This window comes from Cololabis saira, chromosome 7 (genome assembly GCF_033807715.1).
Source record: "Cololabis saira isolate AMF1-May2022 chromosome 7, fColSai1.1, whole genome shotgun sequence".
Lineage (NCBI taxonomy): Eukaryota > Metazoa > Chordata > Actinopteri > Beloniformes > Belonidae > Cololabis > Cololabis saira.
The window spans coordinates 48,311,240-48,324,940 of record NC_084593.1 but is presented as its reverse complement, the minus strand read 5'-3'; positions in this window follow the sequence as shown (position 1 = coordinate 48,324,940).

Genomic DNA, 13,701 nt, shown 5'->3' with positions numbered 1-13,701 from the left:
CCAGGACCACTATGGCTACATAGCGGGCCTTTAGTGTTATTCTTGCTAATATGAGGAGCTCAACATTTTCTTTGCCCGCTTTGAGGTCACTTCACCTGATAGGGCCAACTCACACCAGGCCCACAGCAGCACCACCCTCACCCTGGAGGAGCATCAGGTGAGGTGCACCTTGCGGTCCATCAACCCAAGGAAAGCAACAGGTCCGGACGGCGTCCCCGGACGAGTGCTGAGGGATTGTGCAGACCAGAGGGCTGGAGTCTTCACTAAGATCTTCAACCAATCCCTGGCTCAGTCCACTGTCCCATCCTGCGTGAAGTCCTCCACCATAGTTCCCTTGCCCAAAAAGACTCACATCTCCAGCCTCAACGACTACAGACCAGTTGCACTCACCCCAGTGGTGATGAAGGTCTTTGAAAAGCTGGTCCGCAGTCACAGCAGCCCTGCCCCGCACCCTTGACCCCCACCAGTTTGCCTACAGACCGAACCGATCCACGGAGGATGCAGTGGCCACAGCACTCCATGCCGCACTAGCCCACCTGGAGCAGCAGGGGAGCTACGTGCCGATGCTCTTTGAGGATTACAGCTCTTCCTTCAACACCATCCTCCCTCACAAACTGCTGGTCAAGCTGGGGGACCTGGGGATTCCAGCCAACACCTGCACCTGGAACAGCAGCTTCCTCTCCGACCGCAGACAGAGAGTCAGGGTGGGCCATCACACATCCACGGCCCTAAGCCTCAGTACCGGCTCCCCCCAGTCAGGGTGGGCCATCACACATCCACGGCCATAAGCCTCAGTACCGGCTCCCCCCAGTCAGGGTGGGCCATCACACATCCACGGCCCTGAGCCTCAGTACCGGCTCCCCCCAGTCAGGGTGGGCCATCACACATCCACGGCCCTAAGCCTCAGTACCGACTCCCCCCAGGATTGCGTGCTGAGTCCCCTGTTCTACTCTCTCTACACGCACGACTGCACCCCCGTCCATCATAACGACACTATAGTGAAGTTTGCTGACGACACTACAGTGGTGGGGCTCATCTCTGGGGGGGATGAGTCTGCATACAGAGACGAGGTGGGACGGCTGTCGTGGTGGTGCAGAGACAATAACCTCCTCCTGAACAGCTCCAAGACCAAAGAGCTGGTGATAGACTATAGGAGGAAAAAGACAGAGATTCCTCCACTCATTATCAGCAGGGATTGTGTAGAGAGGGTAGCCAACTTCCGGTACCTGGGAGTCCACATGGAGGAGAACCGGACCTGGAGTGTGAACACCTCTGAGCTGCTGAAAAAGGCCCAGCAGAGACTGGACTTCCTCAGGATCCTCAGGAGGGAGAACATCACACAGAGGCTGCTGGTGTCCTTCTACCGAGCCTCCATCCAGAGTATGTTCTGACCTACTGTATCTGCATCTTGTACAGCAGCTGTATCTGCATCTGGTAGAGCAGCTGTATCTGCATCTGGTACAGCAGCTGTATCTGCATCTGGTAGAGCAGCTGTATCTGCATCTGGTACAGCAGCTCTATCTGCATCTGGTAGAGCAGCTGTATCTGCATCTGGTACAGCAGCTGTATCTGCATCTGGTAGAGCAGCTGTATCTGCATCTGGTACAGCAGCTGTATCTGCATCTGGTACAGCAGCTCTATCTGCATCTGGTAGAGCAGCTGTATCTGCATCTGGTACAGCAGCTGTATCTGCATCTGGTAGAGCAGCTGTATCTGCATCTGGTACAGCAGCTGTATCTGCATCTGGTACAGCAGCTGTATCTGCATCTGGTACAGCTGTATCTGCATCTGATACAGCAGCTGTATCTGCATCTGGTAGAGCAGCTGTATCTGCATCTGGTACAGCTGTATCTGCATATGGTACAGCAGCTGTATCTGCATCTGATACAGCAGTTGTATCTGCATCTGGTACAGCAGCTGTATCTGCATCTGGTACAGCTGTATCTGCATCTGATACAGCAGCTGTATCTGCATCTGGTACAGCTGTATCTGCATCTGGTACAGCAGCTGTATCTGCATCTGATACAGCAGCTGTATCTGCATCTGGTACAGCAGCTGTATCTGCATCTGGTACAGCCGCTGTATCTGCATCTGGTACAGCTGTATCTGCATCTGATACAGCAGCTGTATCTGCATCTGGTAGAGCAGCTGTATCTGCATCTGGTACAGCTGTATCTGCATCTGGTACAGCTGTATCTGCATCTGGTACAGCAGCTGTATCTGCATCTGATACAGCAGCTGTATCTGCATCTGGTAGAGCAGCTGTATCTGCATCTGGTACAGCTGTATCTGCATCTGGTACAGCAGCTGTATCTGCATCTGGTACAGCTGTATCTGCATCTGGTACAGCAGCTGTATCTGCATCTGGTACAGCAGCTGTATCTGCATCTGGTAGAGCAGCTGTATCTGCATCTGGTACAGCAGCTCTATCTGCATCTGGTAGAGCAGCTGTATCTGCATCTGGTACAGCAGCTCTATCTGCATCTGGTAGAGCAGCTGTATCTGCATCTGGTACAGCAGCTGTATCTGCATCTGGTAGAGCAGCTGTATCTGCATCTGGTACAGCAGCTGTATCTGCATCTGGTACAGCAGCTCTATCTGCATCTGGTAGAGCAGCTGTATCTGCATCTGGTACAGCAGCTGTATCTGCATCTGGTAGAGCAGCTGTATCTGCATCTGGTACAGCAGCTGTATCTGCATCTGGTACAGCAGCTGTATCTGCATCTGGTACAGCTGTATCTGCATCTGATACAGCAGCTGTATCTGCATCTGGTAGAGCAGCTGTATCTGCATCTGGTACAGCTGTATCTGCATATGGTACAGCAGCTGTATCTGCATCTGATACAGCAGCTGTATCTGCATCTGGTACAGCAGCTGTATCTGCATCTGGTACAGCTGTATCTGCATCTGATACAGCAGCTGTATCTGCATCTGGTACAGCTGTATCTGCATCTGGTACAGCAGCTGTATCTGCATCTGATACAGCAGCTGTATCTGCATCTGGTACAGCAGCTGTATCTGCATCTGGTACAGCCGCTGTATCTGCATCTGGTACAGCTGTATCTGCATCTGATACAGCAGCTGTATCTGCATCTGGTAGAGCAGCTGTATCTGCATCTGGTACAGCTGTATCTGCATCTGGTACAGCTGTATCTGCATCTGGTACAGCAGCTGTATCTGCATCTGATACAGCAGCTGTATCTGCATCTGGTAGAGCAGCTGTATCTGCATCTGGTACAGCTGTATCTGCATCTGGTACAGCAGCTGTATCTGCATCTGGTACAGCTGTATCTGCATCTGGTACAGCAGCTGTATCTGCATCTGGTACAGCAGCTGTATCTGCATCTGGTACAGCAGCTGTATCTGCATCTGGTACAGCTGTATCTGCATCTGATACAGCAGCTGTATCTGCATCTGGTACAGCTGTATCTGCATCTGGTACAGCAGCTGTATCTGCATCTGATACAGCAGCTGTATCTGCATCTGGTACAGCAGCTGTATCTGCATCTGGTACAGCCGCTGTATCTGCATCTGGTACAGCTGTATCTGCATCTGGTACAGCCGCTGTATCTGCATCTGGTACAGCTGTATCTGCATCTGATACAGCAGCTGTATCTGCATCTGGTAGAGCAGCTGTATCTGCATCTGGTACAGCTGTATCTGCATCTGGTACAGCAGCTGTATCTGCATCTGATACAGCAGCTGTATCTGCATCTGGTAGAGCAGCTGTATCTGCATCTGGTACAGCTGTATCTGCATCTGGTACAGCAGCTGTATCTGCATCTGGTACAGCTGTATCTGCATCTGGTACAGCAGCTGTATCTGCATCTGATACAGCAGCTGTATCTGCATCTGGTAGAGCAGCTGTATCTGCATCTGGTACAGCAGCTGTATCTGCATCTGGTACAGCTGTATCTGCATCTGGTACAGCAGCTGTATCTGCATCTGGTACAGCAGCTGTATCTGCATCTGGTACAGCTGTATCTGCATCTGATACAGCAGCTGTATCTGCATCTGGTAGAGCAGCTGTATCTGCATCTGGTACAGCTGTATCTGCATCTGGTAGAGCAGATGTATCTGCATCTGGTACAGCTGTATCTGCATCTGGTACAGCAGCTGTATCTGCATCTGGTACAGCTGTATCTGCATCTGGTGCAGCAGCTGTATCTGCATCTGGTAGAGCAGCTGTATCTGCATCTGGTAGAGCAGCTGTATCTGCATCTGGTACAGCAGCTGTATCTGCATCTGGTACAGCAGCTGTATCTGCATCTGGTACAGCTGTATCTATATCTGGTACAGCAGCTGTATCTGCATCTGCTACAGCAGCTGTATCTGCATCTGCTACAGCAGTTGTATCTGCATCTGGTCCAGCAGCTGTATCTGCATCTGGTACAGCAGCTGTATCTGCATCTGGTACAGCAGCTGTATCTGCATCTGGTAGAGCAGCTGTATCTGCATCTGGTACAGCAGCTGTATCTGCATCTGGTAGAGCAGCTGTATCTGCATCTGGTACAGCAGCTGTATCTGCATCTGGTACAGCAGCTGTATCTGCATCTGGTACAGCAGCTGTATCTGCATCTGGTACAGCAGCTGTATCTGCATCTGGTACAGCAGCTGTATCTGCATCTGGTAGAGCAGCTGTATCTGCATCTGGTACAGCAGCTGTATCTGCATCTGGTACAGCAGCTGTACAGCAGCTCAGAGGAAACACCTCCAGAGGGTCAGGACTCATCACCACCACCCAGAGGATCATCGGCTGCCCTCTCTCCACACTGGAACACCTCCACCTCCCGTTGTAGTACTGTAGTACTGTAGTACTGTAGTACAATAGTACTGTAGTACTGTAGTACTGTAGTACAATAGTACTGTAGTACTGGCTGCCCTCTCTCCACACTAGAACACCTCCACCACTCCCGTTGTAGTACTGTAGTACTGTAGTACTGTAGTACAATAGTACTGTAGTACTGTAGTACAATAGTACTGTAGTACTGTAGTACTGTAGTACTGTAGTACTGTAGTACTCCCTCTCTCCACACTGGAACACCTCACCACTCCCGCTGTAGTACAGTAGTACTGTAGTACTGTTTTACAGTAGTACTGTAGTACAGTAGTACTGTAGTACAGCACTGTAGTACTGTTTTACAGTAGTACTGTAAAACAGTACTACTGTACTATTTATCAAATTGAATGATCAAAATGAATGAATCCTCGGAGCACCACCTGGGCTCTAACCAGGAAAACGATAACTTTAACAGCAGAATCAGTCTCAGAAATAGGGATTAGTCCAACAGAATAACAGTAAAGGCTATTATTTCTGCAGAAATATGTTGAAGGCAATTACACGTTCAGCCCTGGCTCTGTCAAATCAGCACTGTGACAAAAAACACAAACTACTTCTCTCATTAAAATCAATCAGGATTTATTCAATGGTGTCGTTTTTTCCACCTGCTTGACACCTGGATGTAAATACATTTGTTTTTATTTCATTTTATTGATTTATTTTTCAGTTATTTTATTTTCTATATGATGCGCTGACTGGAGAGCACTTTTAATCTCATTGTACACAGTGATAAGGACACTAAAGATATATCTATCTATCTATCTATCTATCTATCTATCTATCTATCTATCTATCTATCTATCTATCTATCTATCTATCTATCTATCTATCTATCTATCTATCTATCTATCTATCTATCTATCTATCTATCTATCTATCTATCTATCTATCTATCTATGAAACTTTGGATTTAATTAACCACAGATAGATATATCTTTTTATATACTGTTCATCTACAGCTTGTATTTTATTTTAGTAGCAGTGTTGGGCTATCCCCTCTCTAAAGGGGCTTGGAAAGGTGAAGAAAAGATTCATGTATTCATTGCTAATAGAGCTGTGCATTCACCATCTACAAATGCATTGTCGCCTGGAGTCTCAACCGCCTGCCTTATAATTACATTTCTACAAAACCTTCATGCATTATTCTGTCGAATGTCTGTCCTTTGTATGTGCAGGAGAATCCAAACATGTTTATCATGACAAGCATTTCATTAGAAACTCCACAAATTATAAAAAAAAATCCATAAAGACTTCTTTCTATAACATTTCCTTCATCTCAAAGGACCTGAAGCTGAATAAACTTTTTCTCCCATTCTTATCCATTAAACATTCATTTTAGAGCGAACGGCTTTTGAATGTGATAGTTTGTCCTTGGGAGCAAAGATGCCTTGTGTGCCTTTCATTTTTACACTTAGATTATCATTTTTATCTGTTTGTTTCGGAAGGCCATTAGCGTGAATTTTTGCACTCTGAAATAACATCTGGTTGCCATGGCACCAAGCCGTTGAAAGACCCAAGTTGATTGTAGATTTGCTTCAATTTTAAATCCAGAGACAGTGTTGTGGGGGAGAGAACACAGCGGAGCTGCAAGGCTGCTTCAAACACTGGCATTTATCTCAGTTTGGACTGCATCCACAATTCTTTATTCTTCATTTGTTTTTTCATCTGTACAGCACCGATGGCACCATTGATCTTAAAATTGTACAGTAAGATTTTCATTTCCAAGAGTTCAACATAAAAAATGTATTACACATCCATGATGAAATACGCCCAAAAATAGAAAAAAATAATTGTGAGACAGTAAATCTTTTACCACTTTATATTGTTGTTATTCCTTAGAAGGTGTGAAGATAGCAGAATCCTCCGGTCCAGTCCAGCACCAGCATCGGAACACGTTGGTGCAAAGGTACTCCTTAATAAAACATTTCACAAGTCTTTCTTTCCCTGAGAAACGTAACTATCTTTGTCGTAAGCTAGCTGTGACTGAATTTCTCACATATTAATGAACAAAGTAGATATTTTGCTCCTTTCATAGATTTGGTACTGCTGCCACTTTCTTGACTTTTCTCTCACCTCCTTACGAGCAATAAATTCCCCCATACCAACTTTATTTGGATTGCGTTGCAGCCTGAGATGCAAATATTGAAGTATAGTAACTTATTCACTCAAGTTAATGGGAACATTCTTCACATATCTTGGGTTTATACTACTTTTATGTGCACGGCCACTGGTGTTCATCCTATAACTGGTCAGGCCAATTCTTAGGACACTGGTGAAAATGTGAGCCTCCATCTAATAAGTGATGTTTGGAAAGCCTTGACAGTGTCTGTAATTGTAGCAGAACAGCTTCACTACTACCTACCGTAATCATACTGATAGCAAAGTTCAACAGCTCAACTAATGATTTGCGTACAACCTCTTGTAAAACTTTAAAAACTGCAGCTCTCGTCAACCCTGGGCCCAAACCTTAAATCTGTGATGGTGGAAAGCAAAGATGTGAATATCTCTGCGTGGTAAATGGGTTTGTAACTCCTTGGAGACTCCCAGTGATGGGGATGTTTCCAGTGCTGGTCCTGATGCTTCCCATCACAGCTGCTCTAGTGACGGGAACATTGCTTCTATGTCCTGCTGTTAAGCAATGTCTCCCTCCCTTCAGATCACTGCTCATGATGTTTTGGTGAATTATAGTCAGCCTGTTGCATAATCAACCCACACATTCATCAGAGATGCCGTTCCCCATGGCAACGCTATTAGATGACCTGATGTGATTGCGCCTCAGTGTCACGACGGTTTCACTTACTCTCCGTGTCGTTTTAGTCTTCACCCTGCTGTCCTGCTTCTTTTTCTGTGTCTACCCTGTCTGTTTGTTCACGTCATTTACCTTGTTCTTGGCTCTTCCGACTCTTCAGACGGCAGACTGAGCAGACACGCCGGGAGCTGGCAGCAGCTTCTAATAGAGACGTATTAATGAAATGATGCTGACATCATTTCAGGCTCCAGAATACATCACAGTTAACTGATGGCTTTGAGGAACAGCTCACAGTCACATTGATTATTTACAGAGCTGGAGGAAAAACTAGGTAAACTATTTTTACTAATTCAACAAAAGCCAACCTCGAGTATAGAGGGAATGTGCATGACGTCACAGATGCGACTTCACAGCGGGTTACACCCACTGAGTGTCAGAAAGACTCAGTGTCAGAAAGACTGAGTGGCAGAAAGACTGAGTGTCAGAAAGACTGAGTGGCAGAAAGACTGAGTGTCAGAAAGACTGAGTGTCAGAAAGACTGAGTGTCAGAAAGACTGAGTGTCAGAAAGACTGAGTGTCAGAAAGACTGAGTGGCAGAAAGACTGAGTGGCAGAAAGACTGAGTGGCAGAAAGACTGAGTGGCAGAAAGACTGAGTGTCAGAAAGACTGAGTGTCAGAAAGACTGAGTGTCAGAAAGACTGAGTGTCAGAAAGACTTTCAGTTTGAGCAACTGGAAAACATCTAAAATGGGAAAGAGCTGTTGTGCGATCGACTGTACTCATGGATTTAGCAAGAAATCAGAGTTATCGTTTTACAAACTGATTCTTGGTAACTGTACCAAATATTAATGTCCATGGACCACTGGTTCTTGGTAACTGTACCAAATATTAATGTCCATGGACCACTGGTTCTTGGTAACTGTACCAAATATTAATGTCCATGGACCACTGGTTCTTGGGGTAACTGTACCAAATATTAATGTCCATGGACCACTGGTTCTTGGGGTAACTGTACCAAATATTAATGTCCATGGACCACTGGTTCTTGGTAACTGTATCAAATATTAATGTCCATGGACCACTGGTTCTTGGGGTAACTGTACCAAATATTAATGTCCATGGACCACTGGTTCTTGGTAACTTGGGAGATTACGTACTTGACGTAGCCTACGTCAATAACCGTTACCGTGCAATTCAAATTAATGAATGAATCTGCGGTCTAGTTTTCGCTGGCGAAGATATGGACTTGTTCACTGCAGTGACACTTGTGAATAGCGCTTCTGACTGTGTGAAGACAGAAAATGAATTTGCTGCGCTATGGGATCTCTGCGCTCACCCAGTCACGGCCAGCGAGGCTGTGCCAGTGACCGGCCCCGGTCCAAGCAAGAGAAGACGCACAGTTAACAAGATCCTCTGTGAATTTGCAGTTGAAGAAACCATTAGGCAAGCACAGAGTGACATAGACGAAGAAGACCGAGTTCAAGAGGTTATTTTACAGTGTCATAGATGCTGTGCAAGATGCGCGTTTTGGAGAGCGCAGCAGCGAGCTCATAGGCGCACTGGCTGCTCTGGATCCAGAGGCCAAGAATAATTTCCTGGACCCATCAAAGGTAACCCCTCTACTGGAATTAGCTGGAGCTGATGTGGTTGAATCTGAATATGCTGTGGCCCGTGAGTTCTTGGCGAAGAAAATGACCGACACCCCGGTCCCCCCCGAAGATGGAAAATGGACAATAGCCAACATCCTTCGCATATTCAACTGTGCTCTCCAGGCTATGCCGACTGTTGTCACAGCATACACCCTTGCCCTAACTTTAGGAGCTTCCACAGCAGTATGTGAAAACTCATTTTCCATGCTCAAAAACGTGTTCTCGGAGCATCGGCGCAGTATGCTGCACAGACGCAAGGCCCAGCTGATTCAGCTCGCTTTTGAAAATGACCTCACTCACAGGTTCAAGTCCCAGTGGATGGATTCATTGATGAGGAGGTTCAGCTCGGAGAAACGCCGCCTCCCGCTGTACTGACACGGGATGGACTTATAAGAGGACAGGGCTGCCTCCACTAAAAGTAGGATCAAAGTGCGTGTGCCTGTGTGTATATGTGTGCGCGCGCGTGTGCGTAATGGAAATGCATATCCCTCTGTTGACTGTTTTAAAATGCACGTGGTGCTTTTTCAGTTTGAGAGACGATTCTGGTGTTACAGCTATGTTGCATAGTCAAGGGTTTTGTGGATATTGCTTCAATGTTTTGTGGATACTGCTTTGATGTTATGCTTGCGAGGAATTGTGCTATATAGGGTATATAGCTGGTCATATTTGCTGTTGGTTATGTTTGACGTGATGGTTGCGTGTATCAGTGCTGCTTGAATATATGGCTGAAGTAATGGTGCCCCCCCATGCAGTTGATATGCCCCCCTTAAGAGTGAGGTCTGGCCACGGGTCTGGTTATCCCGTCTTCTCCACTAGTTGCAGCTGTTTTTGCCACTCAGTGTGAGTAAGGGGGCTGGTCCAGTGGGGAAGTGACGTCAATGCAGACCCTCTATAATTAATTAAATAACTTTAGAGCCAACTCCAAAAAATTGGTATGCTGTGTAAAATGTCAATAAAAAAACAAAATGCAATGATTGGCAGATCTCATAAACCCATGTTATTCCCAGTAGGACATAAACAACATATTAGATGTTGAAACTGAGACATGTTCAAGCTCATTTTGAATTAGATGGCAACACCACATCTTAAAAAGGTTGGAACAGGGTGATATTCCAACTAAATGAGCCTTGGTCTAGAGAAGATGGAGGCGTTTCCGGATGGCATTCATCTATGTCTTCTTTTTTTTTTAATTTTTATCCATTGGGCATTGCTCATCCTCTTCCAACCCTGGAAGTCCCTACACTGAGCTCAGGTCTCCTCCTTAACCTGAGGAGTGAGCAGCTTCCTTTCACCAGACAGGGTGGGGTTTCTCCGGCCGGACGTGGCGCGTGGAAGGATCACGTTATTCCGGCCGGATAACTCCGTACAGAGAGGCCCTTTTTCCCAACCCGTGGATTTTCCCCACGCTTCTCTCCACTTCTGTGCTCCAGCTCCAGATATTTGTGGACTCCAGACGACTCTGGGACGGACCAACCTGACAGCGACTAGAGCGTTGTAATATGTAATACGAGATGTAAGAGATGTAATACGTCCCCATAACTGCAGGCCACACTAATCTGTGATATCGCACAAAAAAAGGAAAAAAGAACAACCAGAAATGACGGATCCCTATAGTCTTGAGTTCTGAACTGAGCCCGACACATGAGGGAGCAACGCCCAGGTCTGACTTAAGTAGGAGCACTGGGGGATAAAATGGGGAAAAAAATCGGGATAAAAATATTTGAAAAAAAAAAAAAAATTAAAATACGATGACTAATGACTTATAATACAATGCAATGTTCCAGTTGGACATAAAAGCTCAAAGCAGCAGAAGTGAAGTGTGTGGTAATGAGCCACACGAGGCAAGCTGTGAGACAATGTACCATACAATTAGACCCTGATTTTTTATATACAGTATTTGTTCTGCCTGTGCTTTAACTTAGGCTTATTGACCCCTTTCTTTCCAAAGGGGGTCTATTATTGAGATTCCTGCTATGGAATGATATCTCTTATTTAAAATGTGTATTTCAACTACTAAAATGTGTATTAGAATACATTTATCATCAAAATATAGCAACACATGCGAGATTCCAGCAGACCCGTAAAATTAACCAGACCAGAGTAAATGAAGATGTAAAAATAGAAAATAATCTTAAGCTTTGAGTTCATGAAGTGAATTCACTAAAAATCCAGACCAGAACATCTCGGTTGATATTGTTTGGTTTGATATTGCTTGTTGTCATTTTATGCTTGTATATTATGCTTTTATTCTTTGTAAGGTGACCTTGGGTGACTTGAAAGGCGCCACCAAATAAAATGTATTATTATTAGGGCCCCGAGCACTTACAGTGTAGAATTCTTTCTTTCTTTCTTCTGACGAAAGGAGGGCCTTTTTCCCCCATAAACGTGCCCCAAAAGTCACCAAATATTGTACACAAGCCAGGCCTAGCGAAAAATGTGATATTTAATGGTTTGCATTAATGGGCGTGGCAAAATGGCTCAACAGCGCCCCCTAGAAAACTTTGTGCCTCAAGCCCCACAATACGGTTTGACGTAGATGCACGAAAATCGGTACACACCTGTATCATGTCGCAACTTAAAGAAAAGTCTCTTGGAGCCATGGCCGAAACCGAACAGGAAGTCGGCCATTTCCAATTAATCGTGTCATTTTGGAGCAATTTATGCCATTCCTTCGGCAGTTAATACGGCCCGAACCGTAACGTGCACCCAGGTGTGTTATACATCAAAATGTGAGTCCATCCTGCAACGATGCGCATTACTTTTCTCTTTCAAAAGCGTTACCATGGCAACGCAAGACGCCAAAAAGCACGCCCCCCCCCTTCATCTGATTGTGCCGTTTTTGATAGTTCCTACTTTCTGCCATAACTTTTGAATGGTTTGACATAAAAACTCGTGGGTGGTGTCATCGGACTCCGTTTTGAGTCCTTGAACATAATTGCAATTGCAACAAGTGCAAATTAACCCCGCTCCTTCTTCTGATTGGTCCATATCTGATAGTTCCTACTTTCTGCCATAACTTGAATGGTTTGATATAGAGAGTCGTGGGTGGTGTCATCTGCTAAATGTCCAGGCCTGAAGAATCTACATGCAAGTCATACAAGCGCTTCCACTGCAGCCTGAACGTGCACAACGGTGCGAGGGCCCGTTCATCGCTGCTTGCAGCTTTAATAATTGTTTATCTCATCTTCAGTTGGACCTAGACTGAGGGTTTGACTGACTGTTCCAATTTGCCATCCATCCATGAACCTCTTCTTAGCCAGCTTTGCCCTTTTGCTCAGCTCGCTCTTCCCCACAACCGACCTCTAAACCTCAGACACTTAAACTGCTCCCCTGGTGGCAGGACTCCACTCCCAACCCAGATCAGACATTCCACCCTTTTCCAACTGAGATTTGAGATGCTGATATTTATTCTGGCTACTACACACGCTGTGAATCCTCCATTGAGAGCTGGGAAACACTGTTTGATGACATCACCAGGACCACATCATCCACAAAAAGTAGAGTTGAAATATGAACATCATCCCCTTCTCTTGACTGCAGCTTGAAATTCCCTTCATAGACGTTATAAACAGAATTGGTGGTAAAGCGCAGCCTTGATAGACCCAACCTCACACCAGATCATTCATCATTTGCCTATCCATTAATCAATTTGTAAAATTGCAAAGCTGTTTAGCGCTCAAGAGATATATATAATATATATATAATCAGAAATGTAGTTCACTGAGATTTCTTTCAATCCAGAGGTTACACAATGCCTCATTTGTTTATATACCGTATGTCCAAAAGTTTATTTTGCCTTCTGCGACGAAGTGGGTTAGAGCACACCATTTGTCACCATTTCAGTCTACTATCCTAGTCCATCCAAATTCAACTGTGCTGGTTTGTTTTGGTTATAGGTGTATCATTCTTTCATGCCATGCAGGCACATAGTACCCTGGGTTTGTTTGTGTTCTCAATTATTTCACTTAAAATAATAGACAAGCATTGTTAAGTTTAAAGTGGTTTATTGGTTCAGTTTTGTCATTTATCATGAGTTGATTATGTTACTTACCATACCCACCAGGTTCCAGTCTCAAAAGGAGGGAAAAGAGCAAACATTTCCTGTATTTATACCCTGGTGACATCATTAGTTTGTTTTTTTTTTTTTTAACAATATCTTTATTGTTTTTTCATTTACAAACAGAATATTACAATAAAGGACATTTCACATCTAGTTCTGACTTAACAGTTTTAACCCCCCCCCACATCCCTTCTCTCTTTACATATTTCTTGTTATACAATCCAAAGTTGGTACCTAATACCAGTACCAAATAACAACACAGTCCAGTGGTACCTCTAGGAAATTAAAGATATACATAACCTAAACAAAATAATCAAAAATGACCCTTTCCCTGTCATCCTCCAGATTCCTTCTTAGGTATCCTGCCCTGCATTGTTCTCCCGTAGAAGCGGCCCTATGTCTCC